Below are 25280 nucleotides of genomic sequence, written 5' to 3'. Positions count from 1 at the left end.
AGACAAACCTTTCCACAGCAAAGATGTGAGCTGTACAGAAAAGCTGGAGGAGAAATGGAGTCCTGCTTGCTCTGTCAGTAATTTCTTTGGCTATTTTCAATAATATCCTAGAAGCTTTTAAAGGACATTCAACAAAAAGGTCACTTGAAGTGTTTGCAAAGATTACAGGAGATCAGGATGTGTTCACCATGCACAGTCTGCTACATGCTCAATTCACTGTCATGGAGGAAGAAAACAGCAGAATTAATCCTTACAGAGGAAATTAGGATGATATTGTGCTGGGTCACGTTCCTGGATTATAAGATTTCCACCAGTCAATCCTGAGTTATTGCTCTGCAAATACTCAACATAATTTGACAGATACTCTGGAAAAAAATACAATAAGAAATTACTTTCCCTGTGTTTCAGAATAAACATTCCATAAAAAAGAAAGGCATTTAGCATGACACCACTGAATGCCCACACCTTTATTAATGGAGGCTGTATTTCAAAGTAGGTCTCTATCATTCTGTTGCTATTAGCCCACCTAACAAGCATATTTTTTGTGCAGTTAGAATGAATTATTCTAGCCAGGAGGGAACACTGACTTGGTTAGATAAAGGGTTGCTCACACATCTGTATCTTCAAGGTAGAGAAAGATATGAATTAAGGTGTCCAGAGACACAAAAAAACTTATCCTTGGATACTTTCCTCTAGACCCCATTATACCATAGCAGTCTGCCTCAGTCAGGTGCTTTTCCACAACTTTCACCCTGAAATACATGTTTTCCCTTAACTGCTTCTCACAAATTCTTGAGAACACATGCAGAAGTGACATAGGTGTAATAGTTACACAGCTCAAACAGAATGTCGAAACACACAGAGCACACAGAGATTAAAGATAGAATTTGATTCTCAGCTCTCAAGGTGACTTTGGCTCCTAATGCAGGATTTTCTAAGTCACCCACACAGATCAGGGCATCTGCACTTCGTGCTGTTCGTGGGAACCTAACCCCACCAGGCACTTTCAAATTCCCTCACATGGCTCTAAAAGCCTGACTTCTGAAGGTCAACAGCAAAGAAACATTTCCACAAGGACTTGTTTGGAGCGTGGGAAAGAGCCAAATCCTCTGAGTCCTTTCACCACATCAGATACAGGAGATTAGTGGAAATCCCTCCTCTGGCAGAAGCACTGGGAGCCTGGCACATTGATGGGATGCTTCAAACCAAAACACAGGATCAAACCCATGGGGATCACTCAGGTGGAAGGGTGCAGTGGAGCAGGGAGACATTGTTCTCCTCATGGAGACAAAACAGTCACTCCCGTGCAACATTTCCATGTCCTCTCTAGCCTTCTAAGCTAGTAATTCAGCCCTTTCTGGTATTTCATAATTGCAGTTAAGAACATTTTGTCATGTCCAAAAGCCCAGGATGCTCATGTCATGCAGGGAGGAGGATGACCCCAAGGAGCCTGAGAGAGGCTGAGAAGAGCTAGCAGTGTCAGGGCCAGCTGTCACACTTCTCATCTCATTATCCTGAAATGCTTGGACATATCTTGTTAATAAATAAAAATTATGGACCCTTTTGCTCATGCACCAGGTGAGGTGGCTCTTCAAGCAACACAGAATTGGGAAAGACCATTTTGCCTGTTTTAAAAAAAAATAGGAACAAGCAAATAAAGGCAGGGAAACAAAATCCTCACAAGGTGAGTCTGGATACACACTCTCAGTCAGTCTGTGAACCACCCTAGCCTGAAGACAAGAAATAGTGTGAAGCATAAAGCACTCTAGAGTCCCTAATAAATTCTGGACAGTCACTCACAAACCTATGCCTATTTTCAAATATTGTTCACATTATAACATAGCCAGGAATGGTGTCTCATTGGGCAAGGCACTGCAAACAGAAGCACAAAATGGTATTTGTCAGGCTGTGTTTGGAGAAGGCAGATGGCAAATGCAGAAACAGAGGCACAAAGGCAGCCATGGCTCAGGGAGCAGCTCTGCAGCTCACAAGTCAAACCTCTCAAATATTTGCCTGATGACCAGTGCTTCAGAATTCATTGCTTCCTCAAGCCCTTGTCCTGCCTGCAAAGTGACATGCAAATGCCTGGAGGACAGCACAGGGTATATTTTCCCTTGTGTAAATCTGTAGAATTTAACGAGTTGCAAAAATTCATCTAATTCAACCAAACATTCTTTCTCTAAGTAGAACACACAGATGTAGAATGCTTGTGTGCCTAAATTCTTTCACTTAAACCCGACATCAAACTCAAGCAAAAAGCCCAGGGAAAACATATCCTACTTCAAAACATTTTAATTAGTCACACTCATTTAACTCTACATTTTCCTACAGTACAAAGCAGTACTTATCTTTACGGTTCAGACTGCAAACTCCTCACTTCTCAAGATGCTCACAAGAGAAATCGGACTGCCTGGGGTGGGGCTGTGGGCATCAGAGGGAGCTCAGCAGCAGAAATGCTCAGTTCCCTTTGGGAAGGGCTCTGTGCTGGCACCCAGGTTTCTCCTGCTCACTTGCACACTGCAGGTGCCCTGCCCTGGCACAAAACCATCAGTTCCAAAGCAAATATTCTCTGATAAAATTGTCCAGTTTGGGTCACAGCTCCAGCCCAGCAGAGACAAGCACTGCTCTCAGAGGGGGCCCTCTCTGCTCAAGTGTCCAGCTTTTGTCTGACATTTGGGAAAGAGTTAAATGTTGATTTCAGAGTCTCAGTGGCCTTCCCACCAGAGAATGATATTTCAGCATACCATTATGGCAAATTTTCCTAATGCCTGCCTATGGGGATATCTCTGTAATGGCACCATCTGACTCTTATCATAATTTGATTCAAACTCATATTGCTTTTACATTTTATTTCTCTTTGCCATTCTGGCTTGTAACAGCCAACAGCAGGCTGAAATTTTACCTAAATGAGAGCATTTTTGCTCAGCGAAAGAACATTACTCTGTGCCATTTGCTTAATAGTTCACATTACTGTGTAGGGAGTGTTGCATTCTTAGGCCAACTTCCTGGCACCCAGTTTGTTAAAAGTTTCAAGGGCAACACAGCAATAGCTTCTGCATGGAAAAACTCTACTGAATGGTCAAAATTACAGTTTCTCAGATAGGCTGGAAGTCAAGAAAAATGCCAGTTGTATTTATGCACGAACAGAAACAAATTAATAAATACAAGATATACTCTTGCCACAAAGTGTCCATGTTTTCTCAATGAAAACAACCTTTATTTAGCGCTGTGTTCATTCTGCAAGTAATGCAGAAATTTAAGGGATGGACTTTGCCATTCTTTTGTTGTTTTCTGAGACAGCTTTCAATGACACTCATTACCCAAAATTAAAAAAAAAATATAGGAACAGAAGGAAATACTGAATCCAGGAGCTGAACCTCAAGTGGATCAATGTTGTGATGACCAACAAGAGGAACCATCAGCTCACTGGAGTGAGATCCAAACCAAAGGGAGCTGACTGCAAAGGGGACCTGGCCCTTCCTGTTCCCTCTCTCTGATGGAGCTGCACTGATGGCACAGCCCCGAGAGCCTCTGCTGGGACAGGAGGCAGGGCCAGCACAGCCCCAGGGACAGGGTGTGTAGCAGAGTGTATTTAAGCACAATATACTGAAATACTGCACAATTTCCCATTTCAGGGCTCCACTGCGGTGGGTAGAGCACCACTAATGCCGACAGCTGAGCTGTGCAAAATGGATGTTTGTGCTTCCTTAGATCTTGCCACATCTGGAGATTGCTTAGATTCAAATCACACAGATAACCTGCAAAAAGGAATTCAGTCACCATGTTTATGAAACCTTGTGGGACACCAGAAGACATTTTAAATAGCAGGAAAGCTATCGTGACAGTCCAAATGCATCAAATTGTAATTTTAACTTAGAAGGCGATGAACTTCCTGCCTGCCTTATCTCAGGCTCCTAACTCCATCCTCACAGCCCAAGAGTTATACACAACTGTAAAAAAAGGAAAAAAATGTATTCTCAAGGGAGGGAAAGCGGCTTTGATCAAGTTGGAAAAAAAAATTCAGATTCAGATGAAAAGACACAATATAAAAGCAACACCCATAAAAAGGAGTATGAGCTGCACCACCAAGAACAGAAAGCTATTTCAGACAGATTAGGTTTTATGTCCCATGTTCCACATACTACATCTCCTTCCAGAAATAAGACAATAAATTTGCAATAACTATGGAGCAATTTGCCCCAAACCAAGCTTAAGCCAACTACTAATATGCCTCAACAGTGATCCTAAAGCAATGTTAGCACTATTATTTACCTCTAGGTATGACTATTGCTCACACACAACATCCAGGCCCTTTGATTCCTGGAAGGTACTACACAGAACTTATATGTGCCAATGCTGCAAATTATTTTAGCTAAAAAAGCCAAACCAGAGTCTGAATCTCAAAGCATGAAAAAGTGCTAGCACGAGAAAGGACTATAAGCAAACTGGAGCTTAAAATATACAACTAGATGTATTAAAAGAAAAAAAAAAAGAAAAGAAAATATTTTTTCTGGAGTTCCATCTTCCTTTCTCCCATCAGCTGGTCTCATTTTTCCCCTGATGAGGCTCAAAGCACATATTTAATAGAATTTTATAAATATCTTAAACATCATGAGAAAGATGTTAGTTATTGCCAGGCTGTGATTAAGGTTGATATTGATCTAGAAGGCCAGAACTTACTTTTAGATTACTACAAAATACTTTAGTGGCTTATGTTGAAATTATTTCAGAAACTGTTTTTATTAATACGTGTCCATCTGTACTTCTAAGCAGGTGATAGAAGTTTGATCTGCAGCTTGAAAATTCTGAGACTCTTAGTTGCTAAGAAACCAACAAATCTAATTCCTGTGTCTGTTATAACACCAAAATATAACTCTATACTGATTCTCTCAGAAAAACTCTTGCTATGTACTCCTCAACTTCACCTTTTGTCAGTGATGTGAAGCTTTATTTGCTTTCATTTGGGCCTAAGAGAAGGCACATCACTTAGAAAGAGATTGGTAAATATGTTAACAGAAAAAGAGATTAGATATTCTTTTATCAGGATTTTTCATGTATCTCATTTCTGGAATAAGGGATGTCTGAGCAGCAAGTCATAAGGGCTTGAAATTGACTTCTAATATGGATTCACAAATTTATCTTTAATATTTCATTACCACGAGTGTTGATCATTTCTGGCTCAGAAGATGGTTTTGTAGACAATCAGTCTAGTGTCTTTATGAGAAACATTATTCATAAACATATGCAAAAAGCCTGTGCTTTCATTACAGCACAAGCAGTTAACATCTATCTATGTACACCCATCTGACCTTGCAATTACTGCCATATCTGTGTGATGCATTGCAACAGAATTATTAATTCTACATCCTTACACTTTTATTCTTTGGCTTGGCAGGTCTACCAGGAAGAATAACACATATTCCATTAATAACTATTATCAGTGACATGATAGGAACCTCAATAATATGCTATTCAAAAAGTGGTATTTTGTTGGTGGACAGAGGTAAATATAAGTACCTTGAATTCTGGGGAAGTATTTTCTCAATTTCATCAAAGAAATGTTACTATATGTAAGAAACAGAGACAATGTACCCTTTTTATAAGAGGAATAAAAATTCAACGTCTAAAATAAAATCTATATCCTCTCCACAAGTTCTCATCTTTTCTCTACATATGTGAATAAAAAGCAAATGCAGTGATGAAAAAAGAGGACAGCCCATTTGTTCTGTTCTTCAAGAGATGTCAGAATTCCAGAGGTCCCCATTTTGCATTTGCTTTCCTTGGGACAAGGCAGGAGCCAGCTGAACATCCCTGCCAGCCTTGGTGACAGCAGCCAAGGGCCAACACCCTGCCTGTCCTCACCTCTGCCTCTCCCATTTCCAGCACCCCACGGGGAGGAAACATCCCTTCCTACAAGAAATGAGAAACTCAGCTTGCACAAGGTGCTTTTGGCCCAGTTTTGGGGCCTGGCAGCTGCAGCCTGCTCCTGCAGCCAGATGTGATGTGGCAGAGCTGGAGGGAAGGCTCCCAGACCCTGCTCATGTGCCATGAACAGCTTCTGCAATTACTCTAAACAGACTTGGTTTCCTCTTTGCCTTTAAGAAAATAAATAGGAAATGACATCCAATAAACAACATTAAAATATTTAGATTGCAAATCACACGCTTCAGCTTAGGAAATGGCAGATTTATGCTGCCACACAGTCTTTATTCTGCCCTTCCAGGATTATGGCATGTTTTTTTCAAATTCCATGATCCGACCTTCTCTTCCAAACACTTTGGGCTTTGAGTAAGATAAGAGCTCAGGGCTGGAAGATAAGTGTGGGAAGAAATCCAGCATGCATAGAATTAAGGCTGCACAAAGAACTACAAATTTAGATTTTCTTAGTTCTCCAATTCTTGACCTTGCAATAGAGAGCCAGATTTTTAGTGTATAACTGTGGTGAATACATCTGCATATACGCTAATGCCATTATACACATATCTCAAATATACAGACTAATCCATTTTCTCTGTTGAAAATGTTTCTATTAGGGAATAATTCTGAAAAATCCTTTGCCCATATAAGTAATCCTAACAGAAGGATCCTCTGCAAAGACACAACTCTGCCCTGTGCACTTTAAACGGAAAATCCCTAACAAAGCATCAGTTACCCCCCAGAACAAAATCTTTGCTTCACACCTTGCAGTTTGCCCCTCTTGGTTCTCATGTACACCCCTAAAGAAGACTGAATAGAGGAGCAGAGCTTCTCTTAATATGGAGGTGGAAAAGATTGATTGTTCACATTAAGGAAAAATTACTAAGGTAGGACTTGATGAAAGGAATGTAAAAAAATATTGAGCTGGGGGCTTGCAATCTACCTAAGATGAGGGGGGAAAAGGCTTTCTTCTCCCTTAAAAGTAAATTCTAATTCTTGGAGACACCCTCAGCATTACAAGCAGCACATTCTCCAGTCCATGCCTTGTACCCTCTCAGGTGCACAGGGAACTGTATCAGTACTGGGATTTTCTATTCCAGCTCTAATATACAAAAGAATAATAAGATAAACAGCTTCCTCTCCAAAACACAATAGATTATTACAGCATGTGTTCACCTACTTTTCCCTTATTCCACAAGCTCTAGGTCTCCATCACCCTCATCTGGGTGTGCAGTATGAAGAAAGCCACATCGGAACCAGAAACAGGATGAAGGAAAATGTCCAGAGAGTGGAAGGCTCAGCCTGGCTCCCTGCACTGAAAATACCCCACCCAAAGTGCCCCTGTGAGCAGGGCTCAGCAGAGAGACCCAAAGCCCAGCCACTGCTCTCTGCTGCATCCCTGACAGGCACCATCACGCCTCAGTTTGGAAGATTTTGGTTGCCTAAGCTTATCAATTGAAACCACTTTTAAAAACCATTTAATGCACACAGTTAAAACAAGAGGGTTGCAATAAACACATAACAGCAGTACTGCTCCATCAGAAGTGAAAAGGAGGAATCAGATTACACAATCATTTATTTGTAAAATTATTGCTTTGACTGAAATACAGTGAATGAATAAAACAGAATTAAACTTCAAGCACCTACCATTTAGCCACCTCCATTCTCTAATCATCTGATGTTGCTATTTATCAATGAATTTGATAAAAATTATATTGAAGAATAGAAATGTGTATCTTTCCAAAGCAGATGGAATGATCCAAATAAAAATGAAGCAAAGCACCTGTGGAGGGTGGGGAGAATCACAGCAAGATCTGCAGATCACACCAATGCAACAGATAGAAGATTTTTTTGGTCCAAGCTAGAATAACTATACCCTCATTGCAAGTCAATTTTGCAGGTTTATTCCAGTTAAAGGCCTTTCCCAGAGAAAGAAGAATAGCAAAAGAAAAATAACAATCTTAAAGAATATGTATCAATATCAGTGCTTTTGCACCACGTCCTTATTAAGGAGAAAGCTTTGCAGCTTCTCCCTTGCTTGATAACTCTCACACATCTTAATACATTTTGTTCATTTGAAATAATGACTAATTCCAGCATTACCACTTTTGAGAGGGGAAGAGAAAAACAAGCAGAAGATTAAAGTAAGAAGATCTTAAATCTAGAGCTCCAAGTCTAAAAGATAGCCTAATCTCCTTCTAAAATAATAGCTCCTTTGGCACTCTTTGGGGACATACAGGACAGGAGAATTAATTTGGAAGCTCTTTTTTATATGTGATACATGAACAAAAAAGCCTTACACATACCTTATACAGGAGTACTAGAGTTTATCCACTTTGAAATAATCCTTTCAACCCTGCAATATTTTAGTTTTTACTGATAGTTGTTTTATTCACAATACAGTGTTTAGTGCAATTAAGCAATATAGAGGAAATCCAGTTGAAGCTCAAAGGTTTATTATAACAGAAACCATATACAGTTCACCACACAGAGAATAACTGCTACAAGGTCAAGATTAAAGACACATTACCCTTTTCATATGGTATAAAATAGAGCATTTTGATATATGTTTTGCATTTTATACCTGGAGCCATAAAGAAACAGGTAGCTCTAAGCAATGGCTCTAAAGAGCATGTTTCATATCCCTAGTGCTGTCAATAGCAACAAAAAACTAATCTTCACTCAATAAATGTATCTTTTATAAGAGTGCTTCCTTTTACAATTCTAGCATAGAAACTGCAAGAAAGGAACACAAGATTAGATGAGCACAACTTGACCTAATATTGAAAAACAGATTACTGCTCTCCTATATTACAGAGGTTATAAAACCATTTATTTCTGTGTGGAACAGCTCACAAATACTAATTTCTTGCAGTAGAAACTGGGAAGACAATAAGGCATCATGCCCTTTAGTCTGAAATAATGCAGGAATGTTAGATTCTTTTTTCTCTCTCTCAAAATGCAAAGGTGACTTACAATCTCCTGTGCCTCAGCAATAAATTGAGAAAAAAATAAAAGAGGTGGCTTGCTACCTGTACACACATAAAGTGTTCTATCATAATTAATAATGATAGTTTTATTATGGCCCATGTAGCAGCTAATCAATAGGCTTTGATACTTGCACAGTCAACAACAGCTCCTGTGTGCTTGCATAATGTTCTCTATAAAACTTGCTGCTCCAGATAATGCATTTAGTACCAATGGCCCAAAGTCAGCAGAGAAATCTGTATTTACAGTCCATACATCACTCTTCACATTTGTTCAGATTCAGGCTGAATGCTCCAGAGCACAGGGGAGAATGGCAGAAGTGTGAAAAACAAAAGGCAGTGTAAGAGGCAGGATTGAGGTAGGATTACTGGATATCTGGAGATGAGAATCACAATTCTTCTACTTCTGAACCATTTTTATCTGAGTTAGCTCCAAAGAGCTATTCCATACTACCTCAGAATGAAAAATCCAGAAAGTAATCCTACTTCTCTCATAAGGACAAGGTCACATGTAAGACTTGGAGATGTCACCCAAAGGCACCAGGAGAGAGAAGCAAGTTTCCCAAGAGCCTTGGATACATCTCTGTTTTAGCTACTGCAGGCTCATAAGAGCTAGATTTTCCTATTTTTTCAGGGCATATTTCATTCATTCTCCAATCCTTTTCTTCTCAGTAACAAGTCACTAAGTGAGTGGGTATCTTGAGAACACATTGTGCTTGAAGTTCTTCAAATTACATACAAATGCTTGATGTGCATTATCATCTTCTTCAGATCTGGGGTATCTCAAATATATTGAGAAGTGACTGTGGCCTTTCATTTGGAAGAGTCAATTTGGTTTTGAAATCACAAAGAGTGAATCCTATAAACCATACAGGGAATTCTAAAATCCAAAATTTCCATCTAAGTGTCTACACTGAAGCCAACTGCTTCAGTATCTTGAGTTTTCCTGTTCCTTTGCTTTCACCTCCTTCCTCCAGAAAACACAGTGTTGCTGAACTAATTATTATCAGAAATGTAGTTAGCTACAGGACAAAATGCAGTGTTCAATGTAATATATGTGTTTAAATGCAGAACCCCATTTTTTTGCAGCTGCTGTCTTGAGACTTTTACAATTTTCTAGTATGATAGAGGCCACAAAAATGACAGTAGTGGTGATTTATGCTCAAGGTTGGAAAACAGATGCATAAGAAATTATGTTCTGGTTGGTTATGAAGAACATCTTAGGAGCAATGACTTTCACAAACCTTTTCAAATTATTCAAGGACTATGAAAGGAAATTTCCTATCCTTCCTGCTTGCTGCACTCTTCAACCCCTGTAAAACACATGATCATTTTCTTTCATTTCTACAGGAGAATACAGATTCTTCCCCCCTATTTTCTCTTACTTTTTCACTCATTCACAAGTATCTTCCACTTGGACTTTCTCCCCTGTAATTCCTTAAATATTACAATAGATATGCATTTTCTACTTCAGATGGTGTTTTCAATTTCTTACCTTTCATCTTTCTTGCCAATTCCATCTTATCTTTTAATTCTTTTATTCTATATACCATTTTATATACGTCTATATTCTTTCTGGGGTGCTTTTCTGTACCTACAATTTAAACACTATTCTGTATTTTTGTGATATTTGTACCTAAAGAAACACCTACAATCTTTTTTCCCCTCTCTCATTTCCTTCATTGCTTGTTTTACCTGGCCATTTTACTCCTGACCTCTCCATTTTCCATTCTCATCCCTTGTAATTTATGGGCTCACCCTCTACTTTGCAATTAGCCTTTGACTATTTTTTACACAGCCCCAGAAAGCACTTAGCTCTAATCTTGTTTACTCTTCCAGCCTGTTAATTCATAACCCTTTTGCATTATCCAAAACACTTATTCAAGTGAGCACCTCTTGCAGTTCCAGCACACTTGGCATCTCTGGGTAGATATTCCCACAATATTTGTGATGTTGAAGGAAATTTATTACATCGGATGACTACAAGCAACTCATGTAGCCCACAAAAACTTGGGATGTGGCCGCTGAAAGTAAAACAGTGCAGCACAAATATTTGCTAGACCAGGTCACCAATTCCACCAGCCAGGGCAAAACCGAACTCTCCTTTACCCACCTGCCAAGACATTGTGCTGACCAACCATTTGTCCACAGTCACTTTTCCTCTTTTGTTTCCCCCCCTCCACTAAAAACATCAAGTTTTCCAGACTATAAATACCCAAAGTCGGTTTCATAGGAAGACATTTCTGATCTTCATTAGAATACATATGGGAATTAAATAAATTAATATATATTTTGCTTTAGTTTCACCACTCCTTCAAGCACAAACTGGCCTTCATTAGAGTAATGAATGATGCAGCATGCCTTTTACACACCAGGGAAATTTCCTGTGCTCTAAAGACATTTTCACCCCTGCAGAGAGTCTGAACAAGATGAACAATCTTTCTGACTGACAAGAAGGATTTGACAAGAGCTCTCACCTTCTCCTCCACTACCAGCAGTGGGTAGGGTTACCTGTGCTGGGGGAAATTTCACATGGGATGCACCAGGATGGGCACAGAAATGTGGAATATTTACATTTCTGATTGTGGCCTACAAAGACTGTGCTACTGGAAATAGCTGTAAAAGTGTTTCTAGACTTTGTTTGAATTCACAGAACACCAGGAGCCATATTTCCCCAAGTTCCTTTCAGAGGGATACGCAAACCCCAGTATTGTCAGGGCACTCCTGAAGAAGCTCCTTGCTGAATTACAGTGGATAATCACACACACCTCACACTATTGACTGTAAATCACCCATGCTAAGGCAGGAGGAAATGCATAATCAATGGCAGGAAAAGCAAATTCTACACTTTAAGTTGCCTTGGTATTGACTCCAGCTTTACTGGAACCCAGACTGTGTCAGTGTGGGAGTTACTTTTGCCTTGTTAGTGTGACTATTGCCATACAGGGTTGGTGCTGTTTTCTTTAGAACAACCACCTTAACAGCAGGTGCTGGGCAAAACCCACTGCACTGCTAGAAAACAAAGATAATGGGCAAGCAGCCATGCCTGATCCTCTCCAGAGCAAGCAGAACGAGTCAAGAGCTCAAGAATCTGTCCTGTGGCATGTGACAAGGTGCCTGCAGGGCTGCTCTCATTTTGGGTAACACACTCAATGCCCAAATCCCACTGGGCGATTCTGGGGTGTGCTCGGATCCACACCAGCTGGCAGATGATGTGTAGGCACCTGGATCCTGAGCATGTCAAGCACATCCTCTCCATCATCTTTGCTAAGGGGCGTTTCACACCAACATGAGGCTTCAGGCTGCAGGCATGACAGGGATGATGCACCACAGTGGTTACAGATGCATGGATAGCCTAATAGCCAAGATGACATTTCCTTAAGATTCTCAGGGGAGGAAAAAGGCAACACTTGCTAAAGTGAGAGAAAAAGCTATTTTTCCTGCAGCACAGGAACATGGAAATCAGGTACATTTGTACTGCACTACCTCACTACCTTAAGTCCTGGACCTGCATCAAGAAGAAATATTAAATTTTATTATATTTTTAATTTTACACTTACTATTTAATCCATTTAATGGGATTTCACCCTGTGATTCCTACGTCTCTGAAGGAGGTCAGAGTAGATGATCACAGTAATGTCTTCTGGCCTGCAAATCTAGGAAATCACTGGGCCATTATAACCTCTCAAAAATATGCAATTAAGAAGTACTTTTAACACCAGCAGCTGCCTGAGATTCAAAAAGCCTCTCTGGCTTATCTGGCTTAGGAAACTAGAGGAGTGGAAAAAAAAAAAATCAAACTTAAAACTTCCACAGTTTCCCAAGACTTCTCACAATGGAGGAAAAAATCTTCATATTGGAGATGACAAAATGGTACCCACCAATGTCTCCTATATACCTATCGTCATCAATTGTAAAAAAAACCCCACACATTGAATTCAGTTTGAGTTAAAGGCTTGTCTAAAACCATTTTGAGGAAGAATTTCTATGAATGCTAGAAGTAGAAATTGGGTTGGATTCATTTGTGGTGGTGGGAGGTAGAAAATTGGATTTATCAGGGTCTGCTGCAGTTGCCACATGCCTGAGAGGCATTTTCACATTCCTGGTGAAACACAGGCTGGAGCAGGGGTAGCAGTGAACTCTATCTAGCCCTGGACTCAGAGGAAAGGAGGGCCACATGCCCTGAGGAAAGAAAATGATGAACAAGAACAGGAATGAGTTAATTCCTCTCAAAGTAGTTAAGGAAAAGGCACAGCTGGTCTATTGTGGCCCCTTACCTGGCTGAAGCAGGATTTTACCAGTTTCAGCAAAGAGAAATGCAGGCAGATGCTGAATTAGAGACAGAGGCTGGGTGACATTTCTAGTTCAGACCCATAAGAAAACTTTGCAGACACTTGGATCTGAAAGTTATCACCACCTTATCAAAAACACAAAACTGGACTGATCCTAGAGCTACTCTCTGACTGTCACTCTTCTCCTGAAGAAAACATCGTGTTTCACCACCACAAGTGTTTTCTGATGAAGTGAGGAAACAGCTTTCTAAAGGACCAGTAAGTGCAATTAGCAAGGTGCGTACAAAACTTCAATCACCTAAATTGGCAATGAATCTTGTGGGAGTTAATGTCATTGAGGAACACTCAGCTACTCAAGTCCAAGCTAACAGAGCCCTTTTCCATCCCAGAAACCCCACACAGCAATTCAGCTCCTCCCAGCACTTGGTGACCACACCAGAACAAGTTGTTTGTAGGAGCTGGGTACCACTGGCATTATGGTGCTGCACTTTTCTCCAGTGCACAAACATTGCTCTGTGCTACAAGGGAAACACTGCTGCTGCTGCTGCCTTGAAGGGTTTATTTTCCACTGGTTTCTAGAGGTTACAGAGCACTCCAGTATCATCCTCACACTGACAGTAACAGCTCCTCTTACTGACCCTGCAGAGCACCAGGGTTTGATAATAATGACTTGGCTTACTTTGCAGGTGAGATTTTATTTTATATACTATACACAACCTTTAACACGCTGTACAAGGTCAAAGAAGAGGCTGCCCAGAGCAGGGAAGTCTGCAAGTAGCTCACAGCCCTTAAAAGTGGAGAGAGAGGCTGTGTCCCAGGGAGCAGGGCAGGGTCAGCATGGCTCTGAGAGGAATTACTGGCAGTTTTGTTACTGAATTCAGTCAGAGGGGGAAGGCAAAAGCATAACAAACACAGGGAAGGAAAGGAGCTGCAGAAATGCAGGACAAAAATGAAGGACTAGTAAAGAAATCTGGAGGTGCAAAGTATGTAGGAGAAAGGCTGTAAATGCAGGTTTTCAGGAGAAATAAAAGGGTCAGAATGAAATGGAAGAAATGTTGGGAAAAAACAGAATTAACTTCTCAGCAATTACTTCTCATCCCTCATAAAAAAAATATGGAGGAAAACCACATGTACAAAACCAAATACCAGCTGAGAAAGGAGTTATGTTTCAATAAAAATGTACTGTTCAGTTCCAGTTCTGTAAAAGGAAACTGGAACTGAATATACACAGCTCCTTCTCTTTGGGTTCCTACATTTCGGAGTGAGCAGGCAAAAGGCCACCTCACCAGCACCAATATTTGCCATCAGTGTATTCCTCAAGTTGAGGCACCAGCACCCCCCATTACAGTTTGTTTTTACAAACAACAGTTTCACAAATCTCTTTGTTCTCTAGAGGAGCTGAATCAAGCTCAGAAGCACCACACATCAAATGTTTTTATCTAAATCCACCACAAACCCTCAGAATGGCTTGTGTTGGAAGGGACCTGAAAAACCACCTGGTTCCAAGCCCTTGCCATGAGCAGGAACACCTCCCAGCAGGCCAGGCTGCTCAGAACCCCCTCCAGCCTGGTCTGTGAGAGATGCTCAGAGCAGCCCTAAGAGCACACACTCTTTAAAGGCAAGGAAAAAGGGGCAGCACCACCAAAAAGAAAGAACCTGCACTATTTACCATATATTCAGATCAGTAATACATTAAAAGCCATCAAGAAGAAACCACATGCAGCTCACATGGTTTTCAATGTGGTTTTCTGTCTTCTCTTTTATTACTGTCTTGGTTTGTATAAATGGTAGACCAACTACAGAGTGAAAATTATTTTTTGGGAGACATGGGTATGACAACCATTATATGCTGTGGATTCCAAGCTTGTAAGGGGTGGTGTTATGTAGGAAATTGCTGCAATGTTAAATTTCATTGCAATCCATTTGCTGTGAATTGATGTAGCCAAATAAAATCGAAGAGTTTATTACAAGTCCTTTCATAAGAGCTACTAATTAGAACTACCATTCACTCAATTACACATAGTGGAGTTTAGGTTTAGTCTTAGATGTTTGCAGCTGAGGTAATTCACCAACTGGGGGCAGAAATTTTCCTTCCCACCTCCCATCTCAGAGCCAGTTTTTACACCATTTGAATAATGTCTGTAAAAGACAAATGAAACCCATCCCTTGAAAAACAAAGCTAGATTCCTCTACAAAACAGAGATTATTACTTGCTCCCCACAGCCTGCTGCTCTTGCACTTGATGTGAACTGAAAAGGAAGAAACATCATCTTTGAAACTCTTATTTTTCCAGCCATCTCCTCCATTTATGGTTCACTTAATGCTTTTTGTGGCATTATGTAACAGAGATGAATTACCAGTGTGGCAGCAGAACTGGTCTTCCTATATTCCCAGTATCCCAGAGAACAACAGGCCCAGGTTTTGAGAGACAACTAAAATGGGAACCAAATGATGGCTCAGGGTCACTGGTAACTCCAGCTGCAGGATTGCCAGTGAGGAATCTAAACTGAGCTACAGCAACAATGCCAGGCACTTAATCAAATTACTGCTTTGGAAAATTATTTGCTTAACACATTTGCTTCTCTCAATCATGGTGGGATATTACTTGCAAAAATGTAGCTATTATATATTTCAGGTTTTAAAAATAACTTTAGTCTTCATTTTAACAGGCTGGATCCAATTCTAACTTGCTCTTTGTAAATCTCCTCCTTTAATACAACACTAAAAATGATTGCATAATCAGGCCACTTAGTTATGATATGACCATTTGTTTACATGGCATGTTTTAATGAATCATTAATATATTCTGTGGCCACTTTAAGTAATCTGCCCTTTACTTTGGTATTTCACAATACACCCCAGGCTTAATGGCCCATTAAAAGATGCCCTGTTGAATCTTGTGGCTTAATTGATGCACTTTTGCTGTTTTGATATTATTTTCAGGAAATTTGTTTTTGTATTCAGCAAGGAAGGACAGCATTAAATTGGCAATGAGCTCAAAAGGCCATCTATTAAATGGAAACGTGGGTGTTTTCTTTATCATTTTTTCTAATCCTCCCGGTGTTCAAGATTATGGCACATTTAGATTTAAATTACCAGATTGGTTGATCACAGCAGGAAACAGAGTAAGCACATTACTTCTGTTTTGACAGAACAATATAAGATTTTTATACATTTCATTAAACAGAACTACTTAAAGAAAAAAAAAGTTTCACTGTGTAGCACCATCTTTTACTCATGAACATCCTATTGAAAATCCAATTAGTATTTTCAGAAGGAAAAGAAGTCCTGCAGTCAAACTCCATTGTCACAGCAGACATCATATATATGAAATGAAGTTCCAATATTTAATTCTTTTCCACGATCAACCTTTGCAGTGCCAAAAATTTATCATAAATTATACTTTAAATTAGGATTTTTTTTAATCTGTTTTCTAATTCATGCAGAGAAAATGGAAGTACATAAATAAGCTTAATAAGAACTCTGAAAGCATTAGCCTATCTGCAAAGAGGAGCTGGTCAGGAAAAATGCTGATGAGTGGACTTTTCCTTCATAGCAATGTTTCATTTTTAGTGATTCAAATAATACATTGTGAGACTGTATTTGTCTTTTTCACAGGGAGCAGATAACTGGGAGCACAGCAATTTCTGTTAATTTTAGCATTTTAACGGATCAGCATGCAAATGTTAATGCCAAACAGATAGGTCTTGACACTAGAAGCTAAAGGTAAAAACAATTATTTCTCTGCAAAATTGTGTAAGGAACTCTTGTTAGTATTGTTATAAATATGAATGTGATGCACAACAAGAGCAAGTGCACTGACTGGTTACAAGAGAGATAACTATAAATAAATAAATATATATATAAATAAAACATCAAAGCAAGTGGCAAGAAATTTGGAGGTGGTCAATTTTACACCTATTCCATCCAGACACAAGGAAGTCCCAGTAACTCCAGTGTGGATGGCTCCTTCCCCAAATCCTGCTGCTGTTGTTTTACCTTACATTAAGGTAATGCTGTTTGCTACCACTCACATTTAACAAACAGCAGAGAATGTGCTCCAAGAAATGTTTAGTGCAGCACAGAACTTTCTCCCTAGAGAAAAGTGTCTCATAAGGAGGTACAGCAACAGACAGTTTGGGTGCCATGGGATATTAATTCTGCCTAATGCAGGGTAAAGACCCTTAAAATTACATCATAAAATACTATGCAAATTCCTAAGGCAGAGGCAAAGATAACACAGACAATAGCAGATACTTGAAATGAAGTGACATAAGGGCACAAACACTGATTTCTATTTGTTTCCATCCCCATTTTTTTTTCTCATTCATTCCCACTGAGAAACCATTAAAAATGAAACTACAATCCAGCGATTCAGACATTTAGTCTGAGCTGATCTTAGGCTCAGACTTAATTCCCTATGTTTTACAGACTGCCTCTTGCCTGAGCAAGTCATACATTCACACTGTCCCTTGCTCCCTGTGCCCCAAATTTGGTTATTCCCACTTCTCCCTGAGAGGTGTCAGAAGCTCCAGCCCTACAGGCATGTGGAGCAGAGCTGAGGCACTCAGCAGGATTCACCATGGCAGGCAGTCTTCGCTCATTAGCTGCTTTCACCTTCTAATGCTTTCAAAGGTGATACCTCTTCTGCCAGAAATCCAGCACAGTCTAAGCATAAACTAGAAAACTATTAATGAACCTCAGCCAAATTATGTGCAGCTGACTGTGTGAGATGGGACAAATGACTGCCAGTGACACAACACAGAACTAATAAAGGAAATTTGTCACTAAATAACACCACATAGCTAAGATAATAGGCTATGAAATCTGCATTCACTGGGGGGAAAAAACCAACTCAGAAAACCTACAAGAATAATTCTTTTGGCAATGGATGCCACCAAAACACACAAGTGTCACAGAATCCTGTCTAATACACACACAGTCCAAGGTAACAAGTAATGCAGCACAGCAGAGGGATTGCTAAAGCAAACAGCTGGATTTGATGGACAAGATGCTGCTGTGTGCTTTGGGATGAGGGAGGCAGCTGGGACTGTCTGCTCTGATCCAGCACAGGGTACAGGCAGCACATCTCCCAGCCCACTGTGTCACAGAATAATGCAGCTGCTTTGCTCTCCAAGGCTGTTCTGTGAAGCAAATGAAAGAAACTGGGGATTGTTGAGAGACTCATTTCAGAATCCAGCTCCCAATCTGAGCTGCAACTTTAATGCAAACACTTTTTGTAACACATGCACGGTGGCATGAGCCAGCCTGGGGACCCAGTGGCCCCTTAGAATTATCCCAACATGCTGTAAGACAGCACAAACAGCTTCCAAGCAGTTCAATAATGTGTTCCAGTTGGAATGCCAGGAGCAGGATTGCAGGTGAGCTCTAACATGAAAAGTTAAAAGCCCCACATTGCAGTGGCCCAGCAGGACCCTAACAGAGAAATGAATTAACAGCATCTCATCCTCCTGCAGCAGCACTGCTCTCATCTCTCCAGCATCCCAGAGAACAAGGAATAAAGGGTTTGTGAGGCAACTGCAATGATAATCAAATGACAGTTCAGGATCAATGGTGACTCCAGCCTTAACAGCAGTCCTAGCAAAAAGGAAAGCAAAGGATAAAGTAGGGCCAGAGTGCAGCAGGCATCAATGACTAGAATTTGGTTTCCTAACACCTGGGGCTCTGAAAGTTCAAAAAGCCCAGGCTCAGTGGCATTTAGGCCATCCATCAAGGCAGAAATTCTTACTGAGGTCGGCTGTGATAAAAATACCAACTTCTGTGATACCAAAGTTCATTAACATCCCTTCAGTCTCGCCCTCATCTCCCCTGAGCTTCCACCACAGCCACAGCTCAGACCCTGCCTGCTGCAATCCATGCTGGCACCTGCTCTGAAACCCAGCTCACCCTCCCTGCTGAATGCACAGCTGGGATCAGCTCCTGCAGCAGCTGCATCCATCCCAGACAGCCCAGGAAAGTGCTCCCAGGGGGGGAAATAGGAATTTTTCAGCCCAGAAGCCAGCACCACAGAGGAAAGCAAACATTTTACCTAATGGGTGTATAGCATGAACTTTTCAGAATTCACACTGTAATAAAAACAAACAAAAAAAAAAGACCCCCACTTTGTTTACAGCTCCAGCTAATGAAGTGCACACAGAATACTAAACTGAAGGCACTAGACCAAAAATATTCTGCTTTCCTCTGCCCTCATGTTTCTCATTAATATGCTGTAAAAGAAAGGATAACAGCCTGAGCCTATGACACAAATTTAAATTATATATACAAAGCCAAAGAGGAAATAACATACACACTGGGCTCAGAAATTATATTCAACAGCCAGATGAAAACTTGATACAGTGAGAAAAATATACTGCCATGTGAACCACCTCCTCTCCCCAAGGATAAAACAGGACTTCAAATTGCATCTACAGCCAGCATCTATATTCACACTAAGGCACAACAGAGCAGCTAACTACCTTGTGCAACTGAAAAAGCACAAAGGAATCCACGGCTGCTCCATACTCATAATTCTCTAAATCATGTGAACCACATGAAACCACCACCAGCCTGGTGACCTGCACAAATGATCTGGACTGTGGCATTTTTTCCAGCTCAATTTTTCCACCAGTGAAACCCAAATACCTTCCCCTCTTTCTCCTATGAGAGAGGAACTGTCAACTTTCTCCCCAGGCCTGATTTAAAAACATAAATTCAATTTATATTTTTCTCCTAGCAACACACAAAAGTATCTCTCTGCTCCAACATATCCTGTCTGAATTAAAATCTTTTCAGAGATATCTACTCATTAGTTTTAGCTTAACATAGCAAGACTGCTCAAATAATTTTTTCTCTTTCCTCAGTCACTGCCAACAGTACAGTGCCACTTGTTGCAATCCATAATCTGGGATAATCTACAGTTCCCATCCTTTTCTGTCCCTAAATCCACATTATGTGTAAATCCTGCAGGTGCTCTCTACATAACAAATTCAGATCTAGCTTTTCTTATCAGATCACACTGGAAAAGCTCTCTCTGGGCTCCAAACACCTTTTCTTCTTATTAAAACAACACTGAGTATTTTTCCTGGGGTTTGACAAATGCAATTCTGTCCCTGCTCACATCCATTTGCAATATTTTTGAAATTATGATTTTACTACTCTGTCACTTTGACCACATCAGCTGTCCTCTCTGTCATCTTTGGCATCATTTTGTCCTCCTTTTATGTTCCATCAAACAAAAAGCATCTTCATTTTCTGAGCTTTGCCTTGCCTGTCCCAGCCTTGTCATCTCTCATTCTGCACTGAGAAACAGGCTGTCACTTATCTCGGGCAGTGACTTCCCCCTTCAGCATCCACTCCCTGCAAAAACACAAAAGCAGCTTCATCCTCACTGCCACTGTGTCCTTCATTGCAGGAAACAACACATACTCTGAGCATCTCCAAAGTTACTTACAGTCCCTCAAATCTCTGCACAAAGATTTCCTTTCTGACACAGCCAGGGAGTGGCCAGCCTTGGAGAGCTGAATTCCAGGGATTAGAATGCCACCTATTGCCACCACTCTGCTTTGGTGGGAGATCTTTCAGCATTTTTTGTCTCATCTGCCTGCTCAGCCTCAGTGCAGAGCACACTTCCTTCCTGCACAGCCCAGGGCTGGGCTTTGGGCACTGTGCAAAGGCAAACAGCAGTAAACAAACTGCTGCCTTGTCCCTGTGTGCTGCTGCTGGGACAGCTCCATGTGGGGCTGTGCTCAGCCCTGCGGCTGCTCCAGCCTGGCACGGACACCTGAGAGTGCCCCCAGAGCTGTCCAGGGTCCTGCAGAGTGCTGGGGGCTCAAAGGATTGGCAGATCAGCAAGTACTGACAGCTTTATAAAAGCTTTATATTGGGGAAATATCAAACACAGCAGGTCTTGGTCTTCTCTTAAGAAACACCTATGCCACAAGGTTTTATTCTGTGTCATGAGAGCTTTGCTTCCATTGGCATTCACATTCACTGAACAGAGAGAGACATAATTCTCTCAGGCTTTTCCTGGAGAAGCACAGAGATCAAAACAATTCTTATCTCATTTACTTCTCCTGTGCTTTGGAAAATGTGGAATGTGTTGGAAGATTATTTACCTGAAAGAATTTACTTGATTCGATTCTGGTGTGTTTTGTTTTCTTGACCAATCTCTGCAATCTGTGTCCTGATGGTTGGTCAGGAGACAGTCAGGAGGTTTTGTTCAGTTGAGTGCTTGTGCAGTTTCAGTTTAGATGTAGTGAAATATAGTATGAAATAATATAGTATAATAAAGTAATTAATTAGCCTTCTGATATCATGGAGTCGTCCTCATCATTCCTCCCGCCAATCAGGCAAAATTTCTGATACTTCTAAAGATCAGCAATCTGCCAAAAGGCACATCTCTGCACAAGTAATAATTTCCAGAGCAACACACTTTCCTCTAAAGTTGAAGGTCTGTATGTCTTGCAGAATCAATTCCGCAGAGATATCAATTTCCCATCCTTGGCAAGTGATAGATGCTCAGGTAACTTATTATACATAGGCAATACAAATAAAATGGAATTGGATTAAAAATCTAGATACAGTAATGCTAATCTGGGTTATCAATTCAGACTGAAAATAAAACATCAAGAACCAAAAAGCAGGTCTTGCATCGTGAAATGAAGACTAATACACATGCCTGAGGACTAGTAAAAACACCATTAAGATATGGACTTCCAGTGTACTGGCACCCCAAGAGAAGAGGCTAAAAGAAAAGGGGAGTTTGGATAACCTAGAAAAAGCAGAGAGAGAGAGAGAGAAATGCCATTAGAAAAGTGCAAGAAAGTTTCAGATATTAAAAAGAAGAATCCTTGGAGCACTTCAATTTTTCTTTCCTAAGAGAACACAAAATGAACCAAATCCTGGTTCATAAATCTATGTTAAAATCGCTTGACCTAATACACTGAGCTTTGATCCACTCACATCAACTTCCATCTCCAACTAATCATTGTGCTCTGGATGGGGTGGCAGCAGGACAGGTTTATCTTTCCAAAACCTATTGGACAGTAACTAATTTTAAAGATTGGTTTGCAGTTTGTAATGACATGGTTCTTGTATATGCTCTGTATAAATCAGTACAGTCTCACATGCTACACTGAACAAATCAATAAATCACTTACCAGTAACACTTGCAGACCCTTTATTATCAAGTGCCCTTTGAAACACTTCCTGCCCCTTTCACATAATATTTCCTGTCTTCAGTTGTTACTGGAAAGGTATTTTATCATTTAACTGTCTGTCTTATTGGAGACATTTTATGCTTAACTGCTTAGTTGCTCAAGATGCAGCAGACTCACATGAATGTTTTTTTCCTTCTCCTCAGTACCCTTGAAAATTCTAGTAAATTCTAAACAAACAATGAGACAGGGAAGTGAACTAGGTGAAGTCTAAGGCCAGCAAAAAAATATTATGGGATTTGTCCATTAAATAAAAAAAAAACCTTATAATTCCAATGGAACTCCCTTACAACTGCTTATGACTGAAGAGCATGTGGAGAATTATCCATCTTACTTATCTGGTGAATCATTTTGGAAAAAAAAAGATTTATTTATGGTAAATTTGTGAAAATGTGGGTTTTAGCAAATAAATTATCAATTACAAACTTTTTTAATTAGTAAATCACTTACAGGTGAATTTATATACATTTGAATGCAAAATGATTCTGAGATAGTAATGAAATTGTTTGTCTTCATAAACAAAAAAGCCCTTCAAGAAAGAGGGTAAACACATTTAGATACCTGAATAGGATAGAAATGAGTTCTGTTACTTAAACAGCACAGCCATTTTATAAAGCTTTCCTTTCCCAAAACACCTTTATACAGCAACAGCCAGGTCCAGATGTCTGCTGGGGAATGAGCAGAGGGAACTGGGGAAATGAGTTTTGTTTGGATATTCTCCTTTATCAGTTTTTCCACACTCAGTTCCACACTGTGCTTCTGCTCAGCCCACACCTGGGTTCACAAAGGCCCAGAGTGGCTCAGCACAGCTGGGACAGAACCAGAGCTGCCCAGAGCACTCATCTGGGCCTGCCTGGCACAGGTAATGCCAGAGATTTTACCTGAAAACACGAGAAACAGAAATACCAAAACACAATAACCAATATAATAAAAGCATATTCTTCAGACCTGCAGGTAGTTCTGACATTCCAACACCTGTCCCAAAGGACAGTGGGTTTGAAGAGCAGCATCAGTGGATCTGCCCAGTCTGCTCTTCCCATGCAGCCAATGCAGAGCATCACATGGAGCTGTGCACTCCAAATTTCACACGTCATTAGCAGAGGGAAGGGATTTCCATCACACTCAGCAGCAAGGACTGCATGATGGATTTTGTTACAGACTTTAAACTTCCAGCAGAAGCTACAGCAGCAAATCTGAGCTGAACCTGCTCCCAAGGGAGAGCATGCTGTGTACATGTTGCAGGCATGAGAGACGGACTTTGCACAGACCTTCTTTGATCCTTCTACCAGTTAGGAATTTGGCACAATGACATTTTAAATATCCATATATTTGACCTAATGTTTCAGAAAAAGCAATAGCCATCATCTCCAAGCAAAAATATATTAACAACCTTAAAATCTATATTGTTTTAAAGTAGTTTTAGTAATACAGTTAGAAGTTTCAGCCTTTCTGGATGGCACAACTTAAAACACTGGGAAAAATGCTCAAGGCTTTGTTAGGAATCATATCTCTTCCTCAACACTTTTGTAAGCTGACACACCTAACTTCTCTTCTGCAAGGTAGTCAATAACTTTTTGTAATAGAAAGCTTTACAGAACCCATAGAAATCTCCTTATGTAAAAGTGTACATATTTCTCACGTGGCACTGGATGAACTACAGTGTGCTGGGGTGTGAAAAAAGCATTCATGACAAAGATGATGTAAGAAATAATGTTAACTAGGCCTTGTCTTTTCATCTGAAGAGAGCTGTGCCTGTGTAATGGGTATAAAATGCATAAAGTTTTATAACATGTTGCCTGCTCAGAATCTCTAACACTTATAGTACATTTCCATTATTATTTGCTGTAAATTGCCTATGTCTTTTACACTAAACATAAGTGCTTCCAGGCAGACAGCTAAAAGGTTTGATTTCACTTGTAGTTGACAGTATCAAAGAGAAAAAGTCTAAAACTTTGAGCTTAAAACAGAAAAGAAAAATGTAACTTTGCCAAGATGATCACTAGTGAATGAACCTTGATCTATTTTCTGTCCTATTAATGCTAATTTTGGGGATTATTCCTCTACATTATTTTTGGAAACTTTGTCCCCCTCAGTCACCAGAGAGCTGGAACAGTCAGCAGCAGTTTTTAATTTGATTCAGTTTGTCAATACAACAACTGCAGCCCTCTAGAATCAGTACCCACATACAGCACAAAGAATTTCACTGGTTTTTGTGTTATTGGCAGGCAGGGGACAGGGACCTGGCCTTGCTTCCTGCAGCTCCTGGTACTGGGTGAGCAAAATCTAGAAACCAGCCTGGTCCTGCTTTGCTGAGGAGCCCTTTTCAAAAAGAGAAAAGACAGAAAATGGAGCAACAGAGACATCGGCTTTTGCCTGGCTCATCTTCTCCATGTCACATCCTCAGGGTACACAAGTGGCCCTACCAGCTCTGTGGGATAAGCCCTGTGAACAAGAAAATTACCCCATGTACATTGATAAAACATAAAAGGTTTGTGTGAAAGCTGAGCATCCACCCTGCACTGCTGAGCTGGGGATGCTGGAGCCCACTGTGCCCTCCTTCACCACCCCATTCCATCACCTGAAAGCAGGAGGAGTGCTGCCAAAGGAAGATAAATAATTGATGTTTACATAATGAACTTATAGCAGCAATCATGTCAACAGGGAACAACTGAAGCAAGAGTTCAACAGCAAATATGCTTTTGTAATCTCCTCTTATCTGTTGTTCTCCCTCATGGGCATGACCCAGTTTGTAACAACTCCATGGAGAGGTGAGTTGGGAGATCTGCCACAGAGCTGCCTGGGAAGGCTGATGCACAGGTCTGATGAAGATTTAGGCAGTTTTGTGCACTGCAAGGTAAAAATAAAAGTTT

This window comes from Ammospiza caudacuta, chromosome 14, assembly GCF_027887145.1.
Source record: "Ammospiza caudacuta isolate bAmmCau1 chromosome 14, bAmmCau1.pri, whole genome shotgun sequence".
Classification (NCBI taxonomy): Eukaryota; Metazoa; Chordata; class Aves; order Passeriformes; family Passerellidae; genus Ammospiza; species Ammospiza caudacuta.
Note: the sequence above shows the minus strand (reverse complement) of the source record.